Here is a 24,568-nt window from a genome sequence, read left to right as displayed (position 1 = left end):
ATTAGCGTGGCTGCTTCTGCCATCTTTGAAGACAACTGCACAGCCATTTCACCCAATTGTCTATTACTGTTAGCATCTAGGTGGCTAATTCTTTTCATTTAATACTCCCCAAGACTTGATTTGACATTTACCCATTATCCTATATTAAATGTTGGTAATTCAAACGCCTACATTTTCTATCTTACTGCAAAACTAATTTTCATGGTCCCCCATTGTTAAGTGGTTCTTATTAGTGATTAAGATGCAGAATTGCACAAATCATATAAAACCATCTAGCTACTTCTCACCATATTAGGTAAACTCAATAGAGTTTCCAATGGTAAAAGGGCACTGTTGCTGTTGTTTTGCTTCTCACTAATCTAAAGGACATAAAATTTGAGACTAGTTCTCATGTCAAAAGTTTGACCATAATTTCCTAGAAGTTTGGAATACTTAAAATGATGGCAGAATTATGAGTGTGGGAAGTGAAGTATGTCTTATAAGGTTAGCACATCTTTTTGTCTAATTTCCAGCAGACTTTGTCCCATGTTTTCAGGCAACATTCAGTTGGCTTTTGACTGTTGCTATATGCTTCCTTCACCCATTCATGGTAGCTCAAACCTCTCACATTGAAGAGAAGTAAAACCAGCTGTGTTAAAAGCACAACCTAATTTTTTTGACGGCCATAATTTCCCCCAGACCAGTATACTGGGGAAACTATAAGCTGAGCACTGGCTTGGGGAGTTGACCAGTATGGCAGAAGGTGCAGAAGGAGGAATTAACTAATGTTGGCAGTACGATTCAATTAATGTTGGCAGTATGATTCTTCAACTCTCATAAATATACTCCACAGACTATAAAGATGACTCAGCTTTAGTTTTCAAGATGCCTTGACTTAATTTTAAACTTATTCACTTGTTGAATAATGTTTGGGTGGAGAAAGGATCAATAAAAGAGCTCTGGGCAGTGAAACTAAATACTTCTGCTTACCATTGCAATATCAACTTATCTTTTCCACCTTTCTCCACCTCCTACTCAAAAACAGGTTAAATGACCAAAAAACCCAACTAGAGAGACAAAACTAGCTTCAGGAGGGATTTAAGCATAAGATGATTCATCAAACCAAGTAACATAATTAGTTACTCAGTTTTTTCAGTCAGTCGATCAACCTGTTAGTCAAATTCAAACAAGCATGATTTGACTATCTACAAAGACCCAAATGACAGAAACATACAGAAATATTAGAGGCTTATTGGTCCAAAGAAGGCAAAGGTGGTTGGAAATGGCTCATATTTATGGAACAACTCAATTTATCCTTATAACTGTTATAAATTATGCTTAATACTCTATACTTATATAATTTATTCCTGAAATATAAGATAATGCTTGAAATAAAATGGGACAATATACCTCTTTATTTGTCAAATTAAAATATTCTCCTTCCCAGTAATTTATTTAAAATTTTTCATAAATACAGATGCCTTTAAAACAGTAGTTGGTCCTTAAAATTTTTTACATAGATTACTTTGAGAATTTGAATTAGAAAGTAATGGATCTTCTTTCACAGAAAAAATGTGCCTATAAAATGTGTATATATACCCAAAATTATTGATACAATTTCAAGGGATTCATGAACCCCTAAATATCCTTGTACTTACTGCAATATCTGGTACACACACACATACACACACACACACACACACACACACACACACATCAAATCCCCAAAGACTGCAGCGTCTTTCTTTCTCTGAGTCCTTACACCATTAATTTTTTTAATATTTCCCCATTAATTTATTGAACATAATCCTTGCCTTTTCAACCACAAAATAATATCTTCAGAGAAATGTGCCTTTTATATTCCAACTGACACAAAGAAGACATTTAATAATCGTGTGGGGGCTTCCCTGGTGGCGCAGTGGTTGAGAGTCCGCCTGCCGATGCAGGGGACACGGGTTCGTGCCCCGGTCCGGGAAGATCCCGCATGCCGCGGAGCAGCTGGGCCCGTGAGCCATGGCCGCTGAGCCTGCGCGTCCAGAGCCTGTGCTCCGCAACGGGGGAGACCACGGCAGTGAGAGGCCCGCGTACCGCAAAAAAAAATAAATAAAATAATCGTGTGGGGTGTTGATGGAAAGAAAAATGCAAGTAAATAAAAGCTGAGATTACATGAGACCTTACATCCTGCCCCTTGGAATGTGGAATGTTCCCACTTGCAGAATGCTTAGATCGTCTCTAATCGTTGCTTCTTCTCCATCTTTTCTCCGCTAAATCAAGGATTACTGCATGACCCTGGTCATTTACACAATCACTGTCAAGCTCTGCCCTACAGCTAACTGAATTTCAGCTTCAGTGAGCCAAATCCACACACTTACAAGGCACAAAGTTTGATTCCAAGTTTGGGTACTTTAGGGTAAAGACATCCTTACTTCTTTCTCTATATCTGTTCAGCATGATACTCCCTCACTTGATGTCTTCACACTGCTGGGTCAAATCTCTTTGCCTTTGTGTCTGACCTAAGGCCATTTAAAACTACCAGACAAGAACTAGGACTGCCATGGGGCTTCCTTTAGTGCAGCAATGTAATAGAGAAAACATTCTTCTCCTGGAGAGAAGTTTTGTCATGCTTTGGTTATAGCTAGGTAGGTCGCTTGCATGATCAGTTGATCACCTTCTGGAGTCCCCTGAAAACAAAGCAGAGCTGGGTATCTGACGCTAAGTATCAAAGAAATGTTTTCATCTTTTGATCAGGGCTTTCTTTATACTTACTTCTCCTTTACTAAAAAGAAAAACAAAAACAAAAAATTACAGGTAGCACATGCAACGTCACATATTATTTTACCTTCCTTAAACTGTCATCATCCAGAACAAAAATAAATGAAAAAAGTCTTCTAAAAAAAAGTCTACTACTAAAGATTGCTTCCTAGGAAGTGGATTTAAAACAAAGAGTTTACAATACACATATCTAGTTTTTTGCTTCCCTTCTCTGGTTTCATTGCAGTTGTATTACATGAAAAATTAGAGAGACAAAAATGTTTCCTAAATTATTACTGGCCATTTACTCATTTTTATAGATTCTATTCCTCCTCATATTACTTTCTCAATGAAGTTATCACTTTTTCATGTAGATAGCACTGAATATACAATTAAGAAGTCAATTATTCAACTTGCTATTAAGAAAATGTAGTATAGATGTGTGTGAGAGGTTTGTATTAACCTCAGAAATACCAAAGTGGGCCTTGAGTTGTGACCTAAAGAAGGCCACCTAGGAAATCATGGATGGGAAGAATGGGTGGTCCCAGGGACACAGATTGTCAGAACAAAGTCTCAGATTAAATTATTGTTCAGCAGCTATCATATAATGAATGACCACTTTTGAATTTTGAAGTTGCTAACTTTGGGAAGAACTCACAATCCTAGATTTAGAAGCAATTTCTGAGTAAACTGGGGCAAGTGCTCTACTTGCTGACCCACCCACCACATGCCACAGAAAACCTGTCAAGTGGAAACCAAAGGGAATGAGCAAAAAGGGTGGGGCCGTGAGTGCAAATGAGAAGGAAGACTGTGAGTTCAAACAGCCGCACTATGTAAAGAGCAGGTGGAAACCATGAAAAATAGTAAGAACATGGGGACTATTATATTAACACAATATTACAGCTAATGTTGGGAGCTCTTAGAGAATAAATGTCTCAAAGGCTGTCTCTGATGCTCGCTAAGGCCCAAATGATTAATCATCAGAGGAAATGTTGCCTTTTTATTTGGTGATGATTGAAGTGTCCAACCACTTGCACAGAGTGAAGCAGCCAGAAGTTTGAGAAAAGGCTCTGTTCCACCAGTCCAAGGATTAGACATTGTTCAGTAATCTATTATTACTTACTTTCTTTATTGCCCATATATCTGAATGGAATCCTACACTTAGATGGGGGAGAACATGAGATAAAAAAATCTAAACTTTTTTCCCATGAGGGGAAACACACAATGTTCTTTCCACTTTGTATTATAAGCCCCCTTTGTAGACAGAGTATAACTATATGTCATGTAAAATCTGATTTCTGAATTTTGCTTAAGGACTTTAGCATTGCCATCTGGGGTAAAATACATTTCATCAGTTTACTATATGATGTTTCTTAGGGACATATAATGCAATTACATTAAAAAAAATAGTTCTGAACTGAGTGCAAATATGGCTTCACTAAATTGAACCAATTATTCAGAAGGAAAACTGGTCTTAATAATTGCACCACATTTTAATTCAGTGTCCAAAATATCTCTTCTCTCCACTAAACACTATTAGTACCTCTGCAGTGCTTACCATGTCCAATGCAAGTAAATAAAAGCTGAGATTACATGAGACCTTACATCTTGCCCCTTGGAATGTGGAATGTTCCCACATTTTTTTGTTTGTTTTTTTGTGAAACAATTGTTTTCTTTTGGCCTTGTATTCTGAAATTTCTCCAAAGTAAAAACTGAGCAATGATGAATTTTGGAAAAATTACTCTTCCTTCCAGAATATTCACATCTGATCTTTGTTTAAATTTCTAGCTGTCATTTTCGTCAACAGAAATAAACAAAAAATGATGAAAATAGGCATCGTTGGGTATTGTTTCAGTTCCTAAAGACTTGCCATTTTCACACTGGCTTCCCCACAAGGCAAAACCACCCAAATACCAGAGAAATCACTATTGCTTCCTGAAGTGATCATTTAGTGAAATAATAAATCACTTTTAATCCTGCAGCTGTTGTTTCTTGCTGTCTTCCTTTTATTTGCCTTCAGCTTGAGTAAGAAATTTACTTTTGACAGTTTGTTATTATATGAGGAGCTAGTCATGTTGAATTGTAAAACACTGAAATCTTTTCTCATATAGTTACGGAGCACTTTCTTTTCCATCAAAATATAGGCTAAATATTTACAGAATTCCCATTAAATATCTTTCATAGTAGTATCATCATCAAATGATATTGAAATGCGATAAAAGCAGATGATCCAAACTGCCGAGTATGTAGTGGCTTCATATACAAAGGAACCTGGACTTAGACTTCTGTTTTGTAGAGGAGAAAAACCAGTCATATTAGAACTCCCTTGATTTTTCCCAACTTTACTCATTTAAGAAGGGCTTAATATTTCCCTCGGCTTGCCTAAACTTTAGACAGACTTCTTCCAGATTCTGGGCCCTGACTGCTCTTTTCCAAGAGCACTTACTTTAGAAAACTTATCAATTCTTTCTCTGCCCCTTAAAGGTGTAAAAATTTTAAAAGACCTTTGATAGCAAAGATCAATAAAACTAAAAGCTGGTTCTTTGAGAAGATAAATAAAATTGATGAACCATTAACCAGACTCATCACGAAAAAAAGGAAGAAGACTCAAATCAATAGAATAAGAAATGAAAAAGGAGAAGTAACAACTGACACTGCAGAAATACAAAGCATCATGAGAGATTACGACCAGCAACTATATGCCAATAAAATAGACAACCTGGAAGAAATGGACAAATTCTTAGAAAAGCACAACCTTCCGAGACTGAACCAGGAAGAAACAGAAAATATAAACAGACCAATCGCAAGCACTAAACTTAAGACTGTGATTAAAAATCTTCCAACAAACAAAAGCCCAGGACCAGATGGCTTCACAGGCGAATTCTATCAAACATTTAGAGAAGAATTAACACCTATCCCTCTCAAACTCTTCCAAAATATACCAGAGAGAGGAACACTGCTCAACTCATTCTACGAGGCCACCATCACCCTGACACCAAAACCAGACAAAGATGTCACAGAGAAAGAAAACTACAGGCCAATATCACTGATGATCATAGATGCAAAAATCCTCAACAAAATACTAGCAAACAGAACCAACAACACATTAAAAGGATCATACACCATGATCAAGTGGGGTTTATCCCAGGAGTGTAAGGATTCTTCAATATACACAAATCAATCAATGTGATAAACCATATTAACAAACTGAAGGAGAAAAAACATATGATTATCTCAATAGATGCAGAAAAAGTTTTTGACAAAATTCAACACCCATTTATGATAAAAACCCTCCAGACAGTAGGCACAGTGGGAACTTACCTCAACATAATAAAGGCCATATATGACAAACCCACAGCCAACATCATTCTCAGTGGTGAAAAACTGAAACCATTTCCTCTAAGATCAGGAACAAGATAGGTTGTCCACTTTCACCACTATTATTCAACATAGTTTTGGAAGTTTTAGCCACAGCAATCAGAGAAGAAAAAGAAATAAAAGGAATCCAAGTTGGAAAAGAAGAAGTAAAGCTGTCACTGCAGATGACATGACACTATACATAGAGAATCCTAAAGATGCCACCAGAAACCTACTAGAGCTAATCAATGAATTTGATAAAGTAGCAGGATACAAAATTCATGCACAGAAATCTCTTGCATTCCTATACACTAATGATGAAAAATCTGAAAGAGAAATTAAGGAAACACTCCTATTTACCAATGCAACAAAAAGAATAAAATACCTAGGAATAAATCTACCTAAGGAGAAAAAAGACCTGTATGCAGAAAACTATAGGACACTGATGAAAGAAATTAAAGATGATACCAACAGATGGAGAGATATACCATGTTTTTGGATTGGAAGAATCAACATTGTGAAAATGACTATACTACCCAAAGCAATCTACAGATTCAATGCAATCCCTATCAAACTACCATTGGCATTTTTCACAGAACTAGAACAAAAAATTTCACAATTTGTATGGAAACACAAAAGACCCTGAATAGCCAAAGCAATCTTGAGAACGAAAAACGGAGCGGGAGGAATCAGGCTCCCTGACTTCAGACTCTACTGTGAAGCTACAGTAATCAAGACAGTATGGTACTGGCACAAAAACAGAAATATAGATCAATGGAACAGGATAGAAAGCCCAGAGATAAACCCACTCACATATGGTCACCTTATTTTTGATAAAGAAGGCAAGAATATACAATGGAGAAAAGACAGCCTCTTCAATAAGTGGTGCTCGGAAAACTGGACAGCTACATGTAAAAGAATAAAATTAGAACACTCCCTAACACCATACACAAAAATAAACTCAAAATGGATTAAAGACCTAAATGTAAGGCCAGACACTATAAAACTCTTAGAGGAAAACATAGGCAGAACACTCTATGATATAAATCACAGCAAGATCCTTTATGACCCACCTCCTAGAGGAATGGAAATAAAAACAAAAGTAAACAAATGGGACCTAATGAAGCTTTAAAACTTTTGCACAGCAAAGGAAAACATGAATAAGATGAAAAGACAACTCTCAGAATGGGAGGAAATATTTGCAAATGGAGCAACTGACAAAGGATTAATCTCCAAAATTTATAAGCAGCTCATGCAGCTCAATAACAAAAAAACAAACAACCCAATCCAAAAATGGGCAGAAGACCTAAATAAACATTTCTCCAAAGAAGATATACAGATTGTCAACAAACACATGAAAGGATGCTCAACATCACTAATCATAGAGAAATGCAAATCAAAACTGCAACGAGGTTATCACCTCACACCAGTCAGAATGGCCATCATGAAAATATCTAGAAACAATAAATGCTGTAGAGGGTGTGGAGAAAAGGGAACCCTCTTGCAGTGTTGGTGGGAATGTAAATTGATACAGTCACTATGGAGAACAGCATGGAGGTTCCTTAAAAAACTAAAAATAAACTACCATATGACCCAGAAATCCTACTACTGGGCATATACCCTGAGAAAACCATAATTCAAAAAGAGTCATGTACCACAATGTTCATTGCAGCTCTATTTACAATAACCAGGACATGGAAGCAACCTAAGTGTCCATCGACAGATGAATGGATAATGAAGATGTGGCACATATATATAATGGAATATTACTCAGCCATAAAAAGAAATGAAATCGAGTTATTTGTAGTGAGGTGGATGGACCTAGAGTCTGTCATACAGACGGAAGTAAGTCAGAAAGAGAAAAACAAATACCGTATGCTAACACACACATATGGAATCTAAAAAAATTTTAAAAGGGGTCTGAAGAACCTAGGGGCAGGACAGAAATACAGACGTACACATAGAGAATGGACTTGAGGACACGGGGATGGGGAAGGGTAATCTGCGATGAAGTGAGAGAGTGGCGTGGACATATATACACTACCAAATGTAAAACAGATAGCTAGTGGGAAGCAGCCGTGCAGCACAGGGAGATCAGCTCGGTGCTTTGTGTCCACCTAGAGGGGTGGGATAGGGAGGGTGGGAGGAAGACGCAAGAGGGAGGAGATATGGGGATGTATGTATATCTATAGCTGATTCACTTTGTTATGTAGCAGAAACTAACACACCATTGTAAAGTAATTATACTCTAATAAAGATGTTTAAAAAACAAAAAACAAATGTACGTGGGTATGTGTATGTCTACATCAGTACATATGGGGCCAGATGAAGTCCTGCTCTTGTCGTTTGTGATAGTTTGAAGTTGAAATGTAGAAGCTCTGATTGTCAAATCCTGTCACTTACCTTTTTATTGGCCTGTTTCAGCTTCAAGACTGAAAGAAACTGAAAGCTAATTCACTGCTTTCTCTAAAAATACTATTATTGGAATGATTGTAAAATAGAACAATCAAGCTCAGCCATTAAAGTTGATCAATACACGTTGTCATTGATTCTCAGTGGGGATGAAACGCAATTCACTTAAAAACGGCAAATATTTGCAAGAGTTAAAGAGAAATAGAAAAGATATTGTTTGTAAGTGCGATCTTATAACTACATGTCAAATTTGATGTAAATAATTACAATGCAGAATTTCTCCTCTCCCCAGCCTTTAACCTTTTGCCTAAAAAATTACTTTCTTTGTGGTGAAAGATCATTCGATTTGTTACACTCCAGAGTCCCTGCAGAAAAAAATTATTCTTTTGAAAGTCGTTATTGTATTCTGTTAGGTCCATCAGTTGCAATTCTAAAAAAAAAACCCAAGTTCTATTTAAGGAGAAAATTAGGTTTATAACTTGTTGGTTGCTCAATTGTCCTTATTTTCATTACAAAGAGGAACACTTTACATGAGATTTCAATCAGGAGAAGAAAACGGAGCACTGAGGTAACTACCTGTAGTTTTCCATGGTGCCAGGAGCAGCAAGGACAGCACAAGAATATGCCAAAATCACTCACTGAAAATGAAATCTTGACACATAAGTAAAGGACCTGATTATATTTACCACTTAGAGCATACGTTTCCCTCCTTACAACTAATGACAATCAAGAAATTAAGTATTTCAGTTGTTTCATGATTAGAAATAAATTCTAATGTATGTGTGTGCATTGTGTCATATTTAGCCCTACGAATGTTTTTCCAAAACAAAGACAAAGTAGACATTCAAAAGGTTTGTTTTGCTTAATTGGGCTGTAAATCAGAAAACATCCTAGGTGCTGTGAAAAGTATACAACCCACTCCAAAGACCCAGGCTATTATAAATTCCACAGATCTTAGCCAGGGTTCTCTAGAAAGTGGAGCCTGAGACAAGAATTAAAGTGCTGATGCTTTACTTGGGAGGTGTGAAACAAGGCAGGAATGATGGTAAAAGGGAAGACAGCAAAAAAGGCTATAAACCAATGTGAAATGAGGTTTTAGATGTGGCCTATCACTTCTCCCTAAGCTGCAGAGAAAGATGGTGCACTGTGATTAGTAGGTCTGGCTGCTTAAACATGAGTCTTCTTTGGACCAAATGCAAAGAGAAGCCGTGACTTGAAATAGCCGATACAAGGTAGGGAGGTAAAGGAATCTATCTGCCTGCTCCCTCCTGACTTGTTTCCCAATGGCTATCCCTTGGGGACTTAACTCCCATGCACTCTGGACTTATCATCTGGCAGGCAGCTGCTCAGAATGGCAGAGTCTACCCCTGGAGCGTGCTGTTTCACCAAGTCCTGAAGGGGCAGGAGGCCCGGAAACCCGGCATGTGGCTGGTTGGCCATCCTGAACAGCCTGGTTGCTCAGTGTGGCCAAGTGGAAGGGCCTAGCCCTCCCAGAGTAAATGACTAACCAAAAGACTGACTCTGTTGTCTTAGGGGACAGAACTGAGTGGACTTTATCTCTGTCCAAAGCAGAAGTGACTGAGGTGAAAGAGCAGCTGAAGTTTCAGGTAGGGGCTGTGCCTAGAAAATCTGAGGAAGAGCATAATGTATCTATGTGTGGTGGATAAAGTAATAGGTTGGGTTAGAAATAAAAAACATATAAGGGAACATGCCCAAATGCAGGAATCAGTTTGTGGCAACAGGATGGCTTTCTTAGACTGACAAGATACCAGATTGTTCCAGGTCACCCCAATTCTCAGGCAGTTTCTGTTTGGCATCATAGAGTTAAAAGCTGCCTCACAGTCTATGACAGATTGTCAAAGCAATGAAAAAGAAGTCAAAGCTACTAGCATCTGTGTTTCAGAAGATAAACGTTGTGAGATTCATATACCATTGATTCCACATCAAACAAAAGGCAAACAGGGTAATGGCTGATGTATCCAGAGTTCTTTTTCCCATGATGCTGAGTCAATGATGGACATCAACACTGGCATTACGAACAATTACATCTGCAAAATTTACCTGTCACAGCTAATATTAAACAAGACAGAAACATCAATGAGATCTGAGAGTAAAGTCAGAAAAGAAGATAAATGATTTTCCAAAGCTTAGGTTCCTTTTCCAATTGCCCAAGGAGGATACTTTAAAGTGGTGTTTTCTTCAGGGATACTTTCCTGGGGTCAGTTTCTGCCTCATGGCTCTAACATTGAAAAAAGAAAAGGGCATTTTCAGTGGCAAATAACCCTCTGGATCTAGTTATATTGACCAAGTGGACGATAGTTTTCAGTCAATCTCACGTAGTTGTGACAGGGGATATGGGAGGTGGCTTGTCTGCCCCTTTAGGTCCATGGACTTTTCATGAAAGGAGAATTCTAAGTCAAAGTGTGTCCCTTAGATCAGCTTCAGTACTAATTTAAAATGCTGACCCCTGGGGCCCATTAGAGTTTTACGGATTCATATCTATGTGGAGCGGGGACTAGAAATCTTCATGTTTAATTTAAAAAAAAAACTAAGGAGATTCTGAAGTAAATATTATTAAACACTGACAAAGTCATCTTCAAGGGAAAAAATATCTACTTGGTGCCCATAAATGCTTTTGAAAATGGAAAGAAATCACCTGCTACCTCAAGGTTCCTTTCTAATAGTAAAGCTGCTAAGGCTTCAAGCCAAGATTTCCATTACAGACCTAAGGAAACAGGAGTACGCCTGTGCTGTTAATTAACAACTAAGACCTGTGATCCCTCCCACCAATGAAAGGTTCTTAAGTAGCTCTAACTTGGTCTCCCAGTACTAATAACTTAATAGGAAACATAAAAGACCATGCTAATGGAACATTAGGAAAAAGTCTTATTCAAGCACTGCTAAGTAGAGCTGCTAATTTGCTCAATGTTCCTTAATATTAACTGTAGTTCTCACTTGGATGTCTACCCAGTTTATGTAGCTATTGACAGATGTTTACAATATCCCGAGTCCTTTAACTCAGATCTTTACTGTTGTAAGCATCTCTAATGAAGAGAAAGTTTTGTGCATGGAGCAGAACACTCACTAAAATGTGTACTTTATATTACTACATATTAAAATGGAAGTTTGGCAGAAACAAAATCATATAATAGGTATTGTATTCCAAAGGAGGCATTAGACCATACACAGAATTCAACACGTTGTTTCAAGAAACTATTCACATGTCCTTTAACCACAAACTCACTAGAAGGACTTAAATAGATCAGGAGTGCCATATTCCAAAAGAATTTGGAGGGGAAGATTTCTTCGGGGAGAACTGTGCCGCAAGTCCCACCCATCACTCCCAAGGGGATGTGAGAATGTAATGAGTGGTTTCAAGACCACTTAGAGGGCTTTATATGTGTCATATGCATTCTGGAGACACAATGGACAAGTTTCTGAGTCACAGGTAAGAAATCTAAAGCGTGAGAGAGAAGGTAGCTTGCCGTTTTGACAATGGAGCAAAAGAGTTGGTGCTGGCTTATAAATTCAGATTCAGAGTAAATAATGCATAAATGCTTTTCCATGGACCAGATGTGAGGAGCACACACATAGGAAACCTAGTGTGAGGTCGTCTTACGTCTCACCCAAGAAAACCACATGGTAGTTGACAATAACAGAGAGAATTTGAAGATATCGAGAAATGTTAAAGGGCTGAGAAAGCAAAATAGAGATGCACTTGGTAGGGTCAAAAGAACTTCAGGTAATATGTCCCCATAATTGGGGTAGGGGAGGGTTTCTAAAGTACTCTTAAAAGAGAAGGAGCCTACTTTAATCTCCTAATGGTCCAAGACAGCATGGACCAGTTAATGATAGCACCAGTCGGTTGAGACTCTCCTACCTTCGTCCTTCTCTTCCCTTCCAATACCCTGACTACAAAGTGGTCAGAAGTGCAGTTAGTTAGCCAGATCAAGGGAAGGGGATGAAGGTGGAAAATGGAAGTGCTAGGGAGGCAACCAACCACATCTTTTCCCAATTGTAGGATTCCAACCTCGTTCAAGTTAGGAATAGGGAGAAATCTCAAATTTAAGTTTAGAATTTTGATTAGTACATGAGAATGGACATTTTAATTATTAACTGAAGACTGTGTCTGAACTTAAGGCAACCATGACTAGAAACCACAGATCTGGCCCTTATTTTCAACAGAGACAGGAGAAGAACTAGTCTTATAGAACAGATTTAAAGAAACAGCAAAAGACAAGAACAAAATTATTTTATAATTACATCTCAGGAGTTATTTTAGTTCAACTGTAACAGTTCCTTTCACTCAATGCTTAATTCATATCTAAAAAACATATCTAAAAAACAAAACTTGGAAAATCCATTTTTGTGGACATTTAATTATTTTAAGGTTGATTGATTAAATTCCTTTAAACAATTTGAACTGCAATTAGCAACTTAGTGTGACTGATTCTTCTGGATACTTTAAACACCCTAAACAGCAAGAAAAATATACAGAAACACAATACGCATAATGCCCAATATCTTAAAATAATACTAGTAGCAAAAGCACTAATACCATTAATGAAATGTGCTTTAATTCTTATTTTTACATCTTTTCAGGGTTCTAATTTATACCTTCCTAAGCTTTCTGAAGCTTTACCAGAACCAATGTTTACAATCTTTCCAGGGATTTAAAAAAGTTTTTCCAGATCTAAAATAAAAACAATGCTAATTTAGAATACCAGAATCCAGGTTTCTGGCTGTTCGTTTACATTTGTGGTGTGACACTTAGTTGTATGGTCCAAGATAAAGCAAACTTCTGTCTCTGCAACAGGCTGATTGCCTTTTTATATCAAACTTTCTTTCACTCATTACATCCTGATACCCATGTATCCCTGTCTTTAATATAAATTTTAATTTTTGAAGACTTTTCTTTCCCTAAGTTTCTCATAGCCAGAAGTCCCTATGCCATTGCCTTGATATTATGATACATTGACCTGGTTTGTTTCAAGTACTGAAATATACATATTTCTTATTACTATTTTATTAAAGTTCATAAGGATTTATTCATAATAAGTAGATACTTTGTCTCCTAGGAGATGAGGGATTGAATTTTTGTGCTTTTCCTCTCAGAACATTTGGATCATTTATAATTTTGAAACACCCCATTTTGTAATGGCCATGGTGTATGCCTGTATGCCATAGTTGTAATCAATGTTAATAACCTTGTAAGTCATTATTATATAAGACCATTAATTCTAGTTCTCCTTTAGTATTTAGTATGCCCTCTTTTCCCAGTCATTTCTACCTCAAGAAAAACGTCTACCTTATTGAGCAGAAATCCTGTGTCTTATTGGTTCATTTATATATCTTTGTTCCTTTTCTTTTTTACACAAACGAGTATATGTGCTAAACATATGGAAATATATGCTAAACAGAGAATAAAATGTTACATGTCAACAATTTCCTACTTGTTTAAATTGTCTAAAGATGCAAAGATCCTGCTGGAATTAGTCTTTTTTTATATTACAAGTACCTCTTTGCACACTTTGTGTTTCCTCTTTTGAGTATTACTGTAAACTCATGGCTTTTTTCAGGCTTAACTTGTTCCAATTGAACCATTAGCATTATTACTTCTGTCCTTATTTGTCGGCTTTTTTGTCATTGAAGCTCTACCATGATGTTTCAAGAAGCAGCTTTGACTTCTGCTTAATAACAAGTTGTTTTGAATCCATCTCATTTTGTCTTTGCACCAGACATAGAGTCATCTACCCTCCAGGGATCAAAATTTGTGTGCTAGGGGTGTACATGAGGGTTGATAATAAATTAGAGTAGTGCCCCTGCTCTTGGGCCATTTATAATAATGATAGAGCTGGAAAATAAGTCTTTTAAGGACATGAATTCACACTGATTTTCCAATGTAACATATTACTGAACCCAGCTTTTCTTGCTTTTACACTTGCTTTTATACTTATAATAAATATGTAATAAGATGGAGAAAATGCATTATCTTCACAGTTGGTAGAATTTCTCCTCAAGAGAGATCAACCTCCCTTGGGCAAAATGTTTTAATTTTTTAGTGTAGAAGGTGAGCTCCTCTCCCTTCCCAATTTCTACCATCAGGGCCTAAAGGGCTGACCCTGAAGTTACAGTGAAGAATTTAGCTGTCTGAGGGCTGCCAGGAAGAAGGGATTTGAGTACAGAAGATGAAAGAAGGGGAGGAAAGGAGGACTTTATGGTGTTATTATTGCCTCTCATGCTGATCCATCCACCAAATAAACAATTAAAACACCAAATTCTTAGAGTCCTGGTATGCGTGTGTGGCAAGGTGTGCAGGGGCTGTCCATGAAAACTAAAGAAAGGGCTGAGCATCATGACAGATTGAGGAGGTGTAGGACAGGTATAGTATGCAAGGATGCAGAAACCCAAAGACGTGGAGAGCTCTGAGAATATAAGTTCCCTGTAAATTTGCCAAAAATTTGGAAGATCCCTTGAGACTTCAACATAGTAGAATCAATGAGGTGATTTCATTTAGATCTAAGAAGCAGGAAAGTTCTCTGTCTTAAAAATAAGACACAAACAACTTCTTAGAATAGGGTTGCCAGATTTAGCAAATAAAAACACAAAATGCCCAGTTAAATTTGAATTTCATATAAATATTTTTTAAAAATTAGTGGAAGTACAATATGTCCTATGCAATATTTGGGACATATTTATACTATATAAAAGCCCAACAAAAAGGACTGAACCCACATTATGAAATGGAATAGAAATTGTAAACAGTTTACCAAATACAATTTTTTTTTTTGCTAAACTTCTGTGATTTTATTTTGAATCTTTTCCTTTTATGCTAAAAATCTTAGTTCTTAATGACAATAGCATAATTGCTTATTTGCTTTACCCCATTTTTAACACACCCATATATTCATATAAGATCAATATCAAATATATGATCAGTGAAAATATTATTATTGTTATTGCAGTTCTTAGGTATATCCTACCAGAGACATATAGGTGAATTACTGTATTTTCAAACCATTTAAAATAACACACCTCTGCATAATTAAGCTATCAACTCAATGTGCAATTAGGGTCATTTATTTTATTTTCCCCTTGATTTTATGAACTGCCTTTTCATTCTTTTTTTTTCTTTTATATCTTTATTGGAGTATAATTGCTTTACAGTGTTGTGTTAGTTTCTGCCGTACAACAAAGTGAATCAGCTATATGTATACATATATCCCCATACCCCCTCCCTCTTGAGCCTCCCTCCCACACTCCCTATCCCACCCTTCTAGATCATCACAAAGCATCAAGTTGATCTCCCTGTGCTATGCAGCAGCTTCCCACTAGCCATCCATTTTACATTTGGTAGTGTACATATGTCAATGCCACTCTCTCCCTTCACCCCAGCTTCCCCGTCCCCTCCTGTGTCCTCAAGTCTGTTCTCTATGTCTGCATCTTTATTCTTGCCCTGCCACTAGGTTCATCAGTACCGTTTTTTTTAGATTCCATACATGTGCATTAGCATACAGTATTTGTTTTTCTCTTTCTGACTTATTTCACTCTGTATGACAGACTCTAGGTCCATCTACCTCATTACAAACAACTCAATTTCGTTCCTTTTTATGGCTGAGTAATATTCCATTGTATATATGTGCCACACCAAATGTTTTTATATATATATCAAAAACTACAAATAAACCCAGCATGGTTATGGTATCATCTGTGCCCTTCTTCATTATAAATATATAAAACCCCTTAGTTGTGATAAATAGGAAAAGCTCCACCACATTTGTTTTTGTTTATTTCTGTATTGATCATCCTGATTCTGCATCATTTCTTCATACCTTGCTTTCCACATTCCCCATGCCAATATGTAACAATCATGGTTTTTTAAACCTACTGTTGAAAATTCTCACAATATCTGTGTGATTGTTAAAGAGTCAAGTAGAAGGTCTTTGTAAACTATTTCTTCAGCTTCAGCTAACTCTGTTCTCCAATGCACAAGACATATCTTGAGCTGAAACTCTGGAAGACATCCATATAAGCTTTGCAAGGTGATGGCTGTGATGTTACCTAAAAATGGTCCTTCTCATGCCTCTGCACCTCATCTAGCTCTTCAGAACCTTTTCAGCCTCAGTTGTCTTGTGATGCTGTTTTGAGGAAGGTGGAAAATTCTTTTTTGGTAGGAATAAAGAAGCATCCAGGTTGGGGAAAAATGTATACCTCATTCTACAGGAATCCTGTGGCATATTGTGTGACATGGAACCTTAATTGTAGCTGCTCAGCACTTTTTTCCCTCTTCCCTGATTTCACACAGGGTGCACTCATTCTTTCTGCACCCCTAATGCCCTGCCTTCTCAAGCATTTTTCCGTCCTGGGCTTTTTGCATGCAGGATGTGAGGGGAATTCTCAGCTTAGTGTAGTCATATGATGAATCAGAGACACAGAATTAAGAATTTATCAGGGATACATACTTCCAGCGAAAGATGCATATCTAGGCATCTACAGCAAGAAACTCGTGGGTTATGCAAAATTCTTTCCAAAGGAAACAGGAAAAAAGTTAATAAAACTTTACAAAAGTGATTGTGTGGTAGCAAAATGCATTTGTGAAAAGTGAAAAAAATGCCATTATCAATGTCCTGCTGAGAGAAGAGTTGACTGAACTATACCCAACTGTGATAAAGAACTCACAACGATCCCAGGCCTTCCAAGGGAGAAATTAAGAAAGGGGTATAAAGTTGCCTGAGTTTGCTTAGCTTGTCAAAAGGTGGGGGCACTCTTCAAGCCTCACTCTTCTCATCTGTACAGAAAGGGGTTTGGGCTAAATCAGTGGTGCTCCAGCTGTGCTCTAGCAGGCCTTGTGTCTCTGTGGTGACACAGAGATGGGGCAGGTGGGGCAGGACATCCTATCCAAGAGCCAGAACAGTTCTGACTAACTCTTTTACATATTGGAATTCACAGAAAAATTCCACTGAAATAAAGGTTTAGTATCTGTATTAATTTCCTTGGGCTGCTATAACAAATTACCACAAACTTAGTAGCTTAAAACAACAGAAATGTATTTTCTCACAATTACAGAGGCCAGAAGGCCAAAATCAAGTGTCAGTAGGGCTGGACTCCCTCCAGCAGCTTTAGGGAGATTCTGTTCCTTGCCTCTTTCAGCGTCTGGTGGCTCTTGGAATTCCTTGGCTTGTGGCTCTCAGTCCAATTCCTGCGTCAGCTTTCACATGGCCTTCTCTTCTTCACATCTTCTATCTTTCTCTTCTTTTATGAAAACACTTGTCATGAATTTAGGGTCCACCCTAATCCAGATGAGAACATCTGGAGAGCTTTAAATTAATTACATCTGCAATGATGGTTCTTCCAAATAAGATCACATTCACATGGTCTGAGTAGACATATCTTTAGGGAGGCCACCATTCAACTAACTACAATATCAAAGAGAATTTAATCTAAACAATATTTTAAAGGTTCCTTTTATATATTTTTTTTCAAACTATGGATTAACACATGCTTGCTGCAATAAATAAAACTTACGAAGATGTATAAAGAAAAAGCTAATTATCTACCCCTCCCTTTCTGCTTCCTTCCAATTTCACCTCTTCCCAACAATTCTCTCCAACTCATCCAGATTTACTGACTTTTCTTCCAGTCGATCTGGTAACCCATGTTAACAACCCTGTGTTTGTACCTCCATGCTTTATTTCAGGCTCATGTAATTACACACACACACACATACATACAAGCATGTACACATATATCTGCATTGATAAGGAGTTTGAAATTGATTATAAAATTTGTATCATACTATACACACTCCTATGTATCTTACTTTTCTCTTTAAAAAATGCCTTGAGTACATTGCTCTAAATTAACTAGTATAGTTCTAGCTTTTATTATTTTTTATTATTTTTAATGGATGCATAGTAGCATTATATTCCACAATGTGGACAAACCAATATTTATTTCAAGCTTTCCCTATTCATGGGCATTTATTATATTTCCAACTTTCTGTATTTTTACCCAACTGAAAAATTCTGTAGTACATAATCCTTGTACATGCAATTTTATAAGCTGGTGATTTTATTACTATATACAACTATATAGTAATTTGTATTACTATAAATTCCCAGCAGTAGGACTACGGATCAAGAATGCATGTATTTTTCATTTCAATAAGTTGGTACCAGATTGCTTTCCCAAAAGACTGCAAAATTCCATTTGTCTACCAATATATGAAAGTACCCACTTCCTCATATTACAACCAGCAATAACTGTTATCATTCTTTCCACATTTTTGCCATTCTGATGGGTGTAAATAACACTGATTTTTATTTAATTTGCATTTCTCTCACTACCAGTAATTTTGAGCATCTTCTCAAATGTTCATTGGCCATTTGGATTTTATCTTCTATGAAATATTTATCTCTATTCTTTGTTCCTTCATCTCCTAGGTTGATTATTCATCCTTTACTCACTGAATTGAAATACTACTAACTTTATCATATATTGAACTCTCATATACACTGGAATCATTTAACCAATTTTTATCTAGTTTCCTAGTTTTAGCACAACGTCACATTGATCTTTATTACAATGGCTATTGTATTTCTAATGATGATAAGGTAGGTAGTTTATCCCAGCTCTTCTTTATATTTTTCATGAATATTCTCAGGCATTTACTATTTCATATTGGATTATTTTATGAAATCCCTCTCAAAATAAAATTCTCTAGAGTCTAATTAAAACTGCAATGAATTCTTATTTTAATTTTAACAGAACTGAGATTTTTATTGTATCTCACCCTCCAAGAATATTGTGTCTTTTCCATTTTTTTAAAATATTATTTTGTATAACTCAAAGATTTTATAAGTGTTTTTGTAAAATTCTACTCTTGGTAAATGTATTTCTAAACATTTTATGCTTGTACTGTTATTTTAATGGATTTTCCCCTATTTTTACTTTTAGGTTTTGTTAACTGAGAGAAAATCTATTCCTTTACTCTATTTCATCTTCTACTTGTTTATCTACACAATTATTTTCTTCATACCATTCTTGTGTTAGAATTCTTGGCATTTTTAAATATATAATCATATCCATCAGTAAAAAAGAGATGATTTAATCTCTTCCTTTCCAGCACTTTATCAAATGATCCATGTTATAACATTTGTTATAACTGCAAAACTGTTGAGTATTAACAGCAATAATGAGCATTTCCATCTAGTTCCTGATTTCAATTGACATGATTTCAAGGTTTTAAAAGTAATTTCACTCTATTCATATTTTACCCTAGGGTATCCTTCGAAATTTTATCTAATATGCTTTCAGCTTCTCTTAAAATGATAAGGTTTTTTTCCTCTTTTAGTTTGTTGATTAGACAAATTACAATAAGATTTTTCTGATATTGAACCACCTTTGCATTTCTGGATAAATTCTAGTTGGTCTTAATAAATCTTCTTTTAATACAAAGCCAGATTTTATGTGAAATTTTTTAATGTTAGTGTATCTAAATTCATATGTGTAATTGGTTTATAGTTTTTGATTTTGAAATACTTTTGCCAAATTTGGGTATTAAAGTTGTGCTGTCTTCAAAAATGATTTGATGAAATTTCCATCTTTTTATTGTGTAAATTAAGTAATACGAGAAATAGCTGTTCTTTTTTGCTGTACGCGGGCCTCTCACTGTTGTGGCCTTCTCCCGTTGCGGAGCACAGGCTCCGGACTTGCAGGCTCAGCGGCCATGGCTCACAGGCCCAGCTGCTCCGCGGCATGTGGGATCTTCCCAGACCGGGGCATGAACCCGTGTCCCCTGCATCGGCAGGCGGACTCTCAACCACTGTGCCACCAGGGAAGCCTTAGCTGTTCTTTTGAGATTAGTTAGAACTCAGGAAAATAACTGGTCATGATACATTTTTCTTAATGTGATAAAAATATACATAACAAAATTTATCATTTTAACCGCTTTTAAATGTACAATTCAGTGGCGCTAAGTACATCGACAATGTTAGTCAACCACTGCCACTATCCATTTCCAGAAACTTATCATCACAAACAGAAACTCTGTACCCATTAAACAATAACTCCATATCCTACCCTTTCTCCAACCCCTGATAACCTCTATTTTACTTTCTGTCCCTATGAATTTGCCTATTCTAGGTACTTCATATAAGTGGAATCATACAATATACATCTTTTATGTCTGACTTATTTAACTTAGCATAATGTTTTCAGGGTTCATCCATGTTGAAGCATGAATCAGAACTTCATTCCTTTTCAAGGCTGAATAATATTCCATTGTATGTATATACCAAGTTAGTTTATTCATTGATCTGTTGATGGATTTGGGGTTGTTTTCACCTTTTGGCTATTATGAATAATGCTGCTATGAACATTGGTATGCAACTATCTTTCTGAGCTCCTGTTTTCATTTCTTGGGGGTATATACCTAGAAGTGAGATTGCTGAATCATTTGGTTTATGTCTAATTATTTGAGGAACCATCACTCCTTTCCTTAGTGCCTGCATCATTTCGTATTTCCACCAGCAATGTGCAAGGGTTCATAATGCTTTTTTTAATGATATAACTAATCACCTTTTTCACTTCTTCACTCATAATTGTTTTACTCTAGGTCTGTACTTCTTTATCAATTTTGGTATGTTTACTTTGCTTGGAAATCAATAATTTTCTTTGGAGTTTCAAATATCTTCCATCCTCTTTCCCTTTTATTTTACCACTTATCAAAGGAATTTAGGCTATAAATTTTCTCTCTGAGTTTTTGCTGTCCTGTAGGTTTTGATATTCATCATTTTTTTTTACTGTTTTTAAGATAGTTTGTAATTTCAGTTTTCATATGGTCTTTGGTCCATGGGCTAACCAGGAGTGCATTCTTAATTTCCAAGTAGGTTGGGGGTTGGAGGAAAAAAGAAAATCACTATTTCATTATCTCTTATTTTAACATGGTCAGAGAGAGTAGTCTGTAAAAATCTTGCTTTTAAAATTTTGTCAAGATCTGCTTTGTGGTCAATTACACATCTATTTTTGTGACGTTTCCATAGACATGGAAAAAAATTTTATATTCTCCATTCAAGAGATATATGTTTCTGAATTCTTCTTTTTGTCTTGCTCTCTCTATACAAGAAAATGTGTTGATATCATTATTCAATTCCCTTATAATCTCGTATAATTCTAAAAATGGGTATTTTAAGGTATCCCATTATAACTGTAGTTTTGTAATTTATCCTTGCACATCTAATAGATATATCTTTTTATATTTAGCTATTATGTGGTCTTTGGGTGTTTTCATTGTGTGGTTTTCAGATTCTTCATAAACTGTTTGTTCAATTTATCACTTTATTATTGCAAGATTCCCCTATATTGATTACTACTTTCAACTTTACATACCTCTTTTCCTATTATTAACATAGTTTCTACTATTGCCACGCCTGCTTTCTTTTTCCTTTTTCTTTTTTCTTTTTGTGATTTCCTTCACGTTGGCCTTATTTTCATCCCCAAGGCAGACACATCCTTCTTCCTCTTGCTCTAACAGATGATAAGCTCTAGAAAGTAGTTGACTGAGAACTGTGTCTCCTTCAAGCCACAGTATTTCCAGAATCCTCTCACCCTCCATTGCTTTACTACTAGATTATTTCTCTTATTCCTCTATACTTCTATATTATCTTACCTAAGTAGAGGGGGGAAAATCTTTACAGAGAATTAGGAGGACTGAGTTTTTAATAAAGCTCTGCCAATAGCTGTGTGACCTTAAGCAAGTCAATTAATGTTTTGAGAACTATGGTCTCAGTTGTAAAATATCCAAATTGACAAGATGGCCTCTAGGGTTCTTTCCAGTTCTGCAATTCAGATTCTACCATTCTAGAGAGGAAAACTCAAGGAGGGAGAGGAAAGATATGAAGGTAGCACGGGTCAGGTACAAAAGGTCAATTGCAAATTTTGAGGGCTAAGCACAAAGATAATCTTTTGTCTTAATTATGTACCAAAATATTATATGCAAGGCTACTACGTAGCATTGCTAACTTTTAAAATTATGAGTATGAATTGGGCTATATGTCTCAGAGATAATTCTGTGGTTCATTTAGATATCTGTTAACGTAAATTGAATACCTTAAAATTACATATTGGTCTCCATAATTTTCTAATTCAACCCGTAAGTGATGAACAACCATGCATTTGAGATGTACCTATGTCTGAGAGAATTATTTTGTGTCCATATTCATTTCAAGTCACAGTACACTTCTTATTAACTACTGCAGCAAAAATCAGAAACAAATTCCATTGTATAATAATCCTCCTCCCTCCAAAGTTTAATGGGGAGAGCCAGTTAAATTGTGCAGGGTAAGTTTTCACATCCACTCACAAGAATCGCAATGTTTCTCATCTTTATCAGAAGGAAGGGGAGTGTGGCCGAAGCAATCCCACGGATTTCCGGTAAATCTTAACACTTAACTGACTGTCCCAAAGCCTGTCTACAGTCCAACAGTGAGAATTCTGGAAAACAAGTTACATTCTAATGCTTCAGTCTACATTGTCTCTTATGGAGTCTGAATGTTCGTAGAATCCAAAGTCAAAGCTAAGATTGTTTCTCCTGGAACATACGTAGACCAGACCCGTGTCTCCATTCTAAAGACTGTGTGATTCAAGAGTATTTAAATCAGTAGGCTTTACTGAGTGCCTATTATGAGCATTGTTTTACTTTAAACACACAATATAATGAAGTAGTAAACATATAAAAACATGGAAGATTTGATATCTATCCTTGAGGAACTTACAACCTGACTCAGGAAATTAAAAAGAATACTGTACACAGAAACAAGAAAAATAGCTACAAGGCAAAATGAAATAATCAAAATGTCACTGTGGTGCTCGCTTCGGCAGCACATATGCTAAAATTGGAACGATACAGAGAAGATTAGCACGGCCCCTGCTCAAGGATGACACGCAAATTCGTGAAGCGTTCCGTATTTTTGGGACGAAGTGAGAGAGTGGCATTGACATATATACACTACCAAATATAAAATAGATAGCTAGTGGGAAGCAGCTGCATAGCACAGGGAGATCAGCTCTGTGCTTTGTGATCACCTAGAGGGTTGGGATAGGGAGGGTGGGAGGGAGATGCAAGAGGGAGGGATATGAGGATATATGTGTACGTATATCTGATTCACTTTGTTATACAGCAGAAACTAACGCAACATTGTAAAGCAATTATACTCCAATAACGATGTTAAAAAAAAATGTCATTGTGATAGGCTGAATATCGACTCTCCCAAAATGTTAACATCCTAATCCCTGAAACCTTTGACTTTATTACTTAACATGGCAGAAGGGAGTTTGCCCATGTGATTGATAATTCTGAAATAGGAGATTATCCTGGATTATATGGGTAGGTGCAAGAGAGTAGTAAGAGATATGAGGACGGAAGCAAGAGGTTGGAATGATGCAAAGAAAGAACCACAAGCAGGTGTCCTCTACCAGCTGAAAAAGGCAAAGAAATGATTCTCCCCTCAGAGTCTCCAGAAAAATCAGCCATGCCAATACCCTGACTTTAGTTTATGGACTTCTGACCTCCGGACTGTATGAAAAAAAATTTACATTGTCTTAGCTACTAAGTTTGTGGTTGGAAACTAATACAGCTATGGTATGATTTGAAAACATAAAGTTAGGAGGTAATATTGAATTAAATGAAGTATAATGGAAATGAATCATTGATGATGTTGATAACATTTTTATGTTAGACAGGAACATCTTCTCCTCAGTCTTTGCTTTCATGGAGAAAACTTTTATCTAACACATCCCCTCACTTCTGACCTTTTAATCACTCAGGCCCTGGTGATATAGAACGATGTCTCTGTTTACTTTGAAAAGAATATCTGGACATGCTCAATCCAGTTCTGCCATTCTTGAAAAAGAGCTTCCTGTAGGGACAAGCATGTTCTGCTCTTCTTTCTCTTTCCTTGGGAAGGCTGGCCCAGGTGGTACTGCTATAACAGGTAGGGTGAGTCTACTAATTCTGGGGTACATTTAGCAGACCAATTTATCTTTCAAACTAAACTGCGTTCTCCAACCT

At 36.5% G+C, this 24,568-nt stretch overlaps 1 protein-coding gene and 1 non-coding gene across 19 annotated transcripts in view; one reads left to right on the top strand and one right to left on the bottom strand.

Moving 5' to 3' along the window:
• The window catches only part of DNAJB9 (DnaJ heat shock protein family (Hsp40) member B9), a 707,453-nt gene that overhangs the window by 428,478 nt on the left and 254,407 nt on the right, over window positions 1–24,568 (bottom strand). The window lies entirely within an intron of this gene.
• LOC132431410 (U6 spliceosomal RNA) lies at window positions 23,364–23,470 on the top strand. Its single transcript, XR_009520717.1, has one exon. It is a non-coding gene; the product is annotated as a U6 spliceosomal RNA (small nuclear RNA).

The sequence above is a fragment of the Delphinus delphis genome, chromosome 9, assembly GCF_949987515.2.
Source record: "Delphinus delphis chromosome 9, mDelDel1.2, whole genome shotgun sequence".
NCBI classification, from domain to species: Eukaryota; Metazoa; Chordata; class Mammalia; order Artiodactyla; family Delphinidae; genus Delphinus; species Delphinus delphis.
Note: the sequence above shows the minus strand (reverse complement) of the source record. Positions and strands in the feature narration are given on the sequence as shown.